At 31.2% G+C, this 4,602-nt stretch overlaps 2 non-coding genes across 2 annotated transcripts; both read left to right on the forward strand.

Moving 5' to 3' along the window:
- The first annotated feature begins 3,318 nt into the window (after nt 1-3,318).
- LOC149534297 (small nucleolar RNA snoR60) lies at nt 3,319-3,389 on the forward strand. Its single transcript, XR_016358233.1, has one exon. It is a non-coding gene; the product is annotated as a small nucleolar RNA snoR60 (small nucleolar RNA).
- Nucleotides 3,390-3,739: 350 nt separating this feature from the next.
- On the forward strand, nt 3,740-3,812 carry LOC149534298 (small nucleolar RNA snoR60). The gene has a single exon (XR_016358232.1). It is a non-coding gene; the product is annotated as a small nucleolar RNA snoR60 (small nucleolar RNA).
- Nucleotides 3,813-4,602: the final 790 nt, after the last annotated feature.

Genomic DNA, 4,602 nt, shown 5'->3' on the forward strand with positions numbered 1-4,602 from the left:
ATTCACCATGGATAAAACTCTTATCATCTTTGCTAATAATCAAACCAGCACCTGCATTGCATAGATTTCCTTGGAAAACACCAAATATTCAGTTTTAAAAAATTCAAGGGCATGTTTCCTTACCTTTGCCTCCTCTTCCTAAGAAGAGCAAGAGGTTGTTTTATTTCTCACAAAATTTTCACCACTAAAATCTTCGTTAGGAATATTCCTTGAAGGTTGTTTTAAAATATATTATTTATTGTTTATTTAATGCATTAATAATAGACTATAACCAGAGAAGGTTTTTTTTCTTGCAATTGCAACTAAAGGCTGTAGCAATATTATAACTATTTAATTCTTTGTTCAAACCTTTGAATGTGTAGGCCTTAGGGACCTGGTTGATTTTCTTCCTGCTTTCCTTGCCACCATTGTTAGCTACTTTGCAGTAGAAGTTACTTGTAGAATTTGGAAACCTACATCAATGAATGGAACTGACTGGCCAAGTACTATAGTAAATCTTCACAATATTGAGGCTGAGATAAAAAGAGATCTTAGTTGCTACTAGTGTGCATGTCCCAAGTCTAATAGGTGTGTTAGTCCTTATTTGTAAATGAGTCAGCCCACTGTTTGAAATTTCAATGAATTATGTATTTTTAGAGAAAATTCTTATAAATCTCTAAACAATGTCTTTGATTATTTTATTTTATTTTTGTGTTGGTCATTTCAGTAGGTGGAAATGCACAAGCAACCCTTCCATTACCTTTAGCTACATTGGTGAGCCTTACAATAATATTCAAGCTAGATAAATTGGTTGAGTTTCTTCATAGTGTTGCTAGGCCAGCACTGGAAAGTACTACAGCAGGGAGTCCATGGCCTAGTACACCAATTATTGTAGCACTGTCTATAACCTCCCCTATTATAGTTATCTTTTGTTGGGATGTATCCATCTTATAAGTCTCTACCCCTACCATTAACACAATACCCACAAATTAATACTCCCAAAGATGAGGATTTAGCCCTAAATTCTTAGTGATGGAAAAAATTTGTCTCATTAATAGCATATATTCTCAAACCATTGTGGCATAGACTATAAAAAAAGATTCACTAAATTCTTCAAATAAATAATCAATATAATTTTAGTTGAGTTATTTTAATTGACATTAAAGGTTGATGGTCAAGGCCATATAAATCTTAGAGGACTATTCAAAGTGATAGAAATCTTGATTGATTTGCAAGGTTGTCTGCTTCATGTGCTTGAGCTAAAACTAGTTGACTATTTGATTAAGCTATCAGCGTGTCTATTTCTTTGCCATCTTACCTGTCATGTCGCCCTTAATTTTTCATAAAATTAATTTTTTAGAGGTGTCATTTTAAAGAGGTGCAACATTCTTTTGTATGGGATGCAATAATCTTTGGCAAATGACAACTTAAATAAAGGAGTTTTCATTGCATAAATTTAATATTTTCTTATGGAGTTTTAGAAATCAATGTTTGGCATCTTTCTTTGAATCAAAAACATTAATTTATCCATGCTCTTATAGTGCAGTGGTTAAAAATCCCTTCTAACTTTTTCCTGCCTAAAATAATCATTATGGATTCTAAATAAAATTTATTTACACCAGTGTTTCTTTTCATAAAAAAGAGAAGTCATATTCTTACATTTATAGAATCAACTTTATGAAATATAAATATTTTTGGGGTGATTTGTTCTTACATCTTTGCTATTGAACCTCTAATCTTGGTAATATTGATAAGTTCTTTTCATTATTATCCTTAAAAGTGATAAGATCTCTATCTTACAAGATGACATTGTCTCTCTGATCATGATAACATGTTGATCATCTCTCTTTTCCTCACACTAGTGTCTTTCACTATTTGTTTAATAGTATTTTTTTTCTAGACATGCCCAAGATTTCTCATTGAAGCTTCCACTTGAGAAAAAATGATAGATGAATAAGATTAATAGTATAATTTGTATGGTAATAAAAATGCACACAACAACAACTATCATCCAATTCATAGTACAAGCTAGCAAGTCATGAGAAGAAATATTAAGCTAAAGTAGATATATTGAAGAATAGTGGGCATTAAGGATTTGATGATAGCAATCTTTGGTATCAATGTTAGATTAGATGTGATTTGTAGGTTAAATCCATACCAACTGTTAGATTAAACCCATACTAAGCTAGATTAAACTAGGTTTGTCCCCTAGATGTGGGTTGCAGATTGATGTTGGCTTGTTTTGTCATTTTATCTTTAAATGTTTATTGGCATGCATGTTTGTCTATAGAATGATAATGGAACTAAGATAGAATACAGAATATGGAATCCATTTTGTTCAAAGTTGGCTACTGCCATTCTTGGTAGTGTTGATAACATCTAGATTGTGAGTGAAGTAATTCAATTATGATTATTACTAGATTTTAATGAGTTTGTATTTTTGTGATTAAATGAGTAATGCTTTGAAGAAACAAAATTTGAGCAATGGATTTGAATGAGTTTGTATTATTTTCACACTAAAGTGGAGAAGATTTGGTAAACATGGCAAAGAAACAAACAAATGTGATACCTATTATTGAAGATGCATGACATCCTACTTCTTATAGGATGCTTTTTGATATGGTTGATGTTATTTTTTTTATGTTTCCCAACTAGACTAGGTACTTACCTTTAGTTCTTATTTAATGATTATATCACGGTTCTCAATAAATGACATTTGCTAGGCTTACCCTTGTGACATTATGGTTTTTCTTTATGAGTTTCACATGCATGGTAATTGATTAGCTATTTGTGTGTGTGCATATGGTTTTACCATTTTGTGGTGAGTTTAGAAGTCATAAATCTCCATTGTGTAATCTGAGATTGTCACCTAGCAATCTTACATGCTATTTTTTTGGGAGTACTTGTGTTGTAATGTGTTTTATGTCAATGTTTTGATCTTTTAACTTTGTCCATGATTTTTGGTAAGTGAAATATGGCATGCCTTGATCAGCTATGTACTTTTATATATTTTTATGGTGTAAATATTTTGTTTTCTTAACTATATGTTAATGGCATTGTAATAAGTAAATGGTTGTGCTCACTAATTGTATGAGTTTGTGTGTGTAGAATAATCATTCTATTTTGATATAGATGACATATATCTTATTTATAGCTGAAATTTTATCTCCCAACTCCATCTCTGCTGCTTTTGGGAGTGCTAGAGTTGTCTTGTGATACTCTATGATATTGCATTTGGATGAGAACAATTACAATTTTTTGATAATGATTTTTCTATGTTCTTGATATATTGTTGTTGTAAATATTTTGGTTTTTAAACTGTGTTGATCACATGGTAGTAAGTGAAGGATGATATACTTGAATTCCCCTTCAAGACATTATGGATGATGTCACCCAATTTTTTTGACACTTCCAGTAACATTTTATTACTAAGTATGGAGTCATTTATTATTGGTGTCATTTTTTCTTATTAAACATATTTTAGATAAATATTGAGAGTTCTACTTCCTAAAGATTTTTTTTGTTGGGAGTTTTTACAATGTAGTATACACAAATCTTTAGTGTTGCTTGTCATTATCAATGTGCTTACAAATATGCTATATCTCTATATGGCAAGATTTACTCAGATCCCCTTTAAGGATTTTAAGGAATACAAAAATATCTTGTGTTGTTTCAAGTAGTAGACCTCTCTTACAGGTGCATTCAATTTTGGTCTATATTTTCCACTAGCGCACAATGACAATAAATTATAGTAATATTCAAGCAATTGACTAGATTTACTCAGATTCCCCTTCACTACTTGAATGGATGATGATATATAAGTTTTTGATGCTCAGGCTATGATAGGATTATGCAGCACTTCCATTTTAGAATGTCATTTTTTTATTTGTGTTTTTCAATAGGCAAAATGTTCTTTGTACATTAGCATAATTATCCATGCACTAATACTATAGAAGTAGATGATGAGATGAACTCGGATTCCCCTTCTTTCATGCCACTAGCCCCAGAAACAATTACATAGTTTATAGAAAATATCAACCATCAGTTGCCATAAATCTAAATAGAGCTACAAGGCTAAAATTTATTCTAATTTGGCCTTATTAATATAATTGGAGCCATAGGACCTAATAAACACTATTTTCTAATAGTTGAGAATTACATACCAAGTTCTAGTCTGGCAGTTTGTACTTTGCTCTGCTATTAGCAAACACTCTTTCTCTTTTTAAATGAAGACATATTAAGTAGTCTTTCTTCTCTTAAATGAAAAAATTCCAATCAGACTATTTAATATCTATTTCTTATCCCACAGCTTCTATATTTCTGGTTCACGTGTTGTTGAATTACTCTAAGGGTGAAGCCTGTTTGAGGTAAGTCAACTGTATACTTGTACTCATTTTCATCTTTAGTTTTACCTTGAGATGTTTCATGTGTTGCTGCCATAATAGAAACCTTCTCTCCAAATGAAAGAGTTGACCAAGACCTATTAAAAACTAAAAAAAGAAATGGATGTTATTTTTTGTATCAAATAGATGCATTGTCAAATCGCTTCAAACTAGGGATGGATGTAGAGCTATGTTTAAGAAAAACCCACAAAGAAGAAAGTGCAAGGCCAAAAGAAGCAGG

Source organism: Cupressus sempervirens, chromosome 10, assembly GCF_028749045.1.
Source record: "Cupressus sempervirens isolate cs-2001-9-10 chromosome 10, ASM2874904v1, whole genome shotgun sequence".
Lineage (NCBI taxonomy): Eukaryota > Viridiplantae > Streptophyta > Pinopsida > Cupressales > Cupressaceae > Cupressus > Cupressus sempervirens.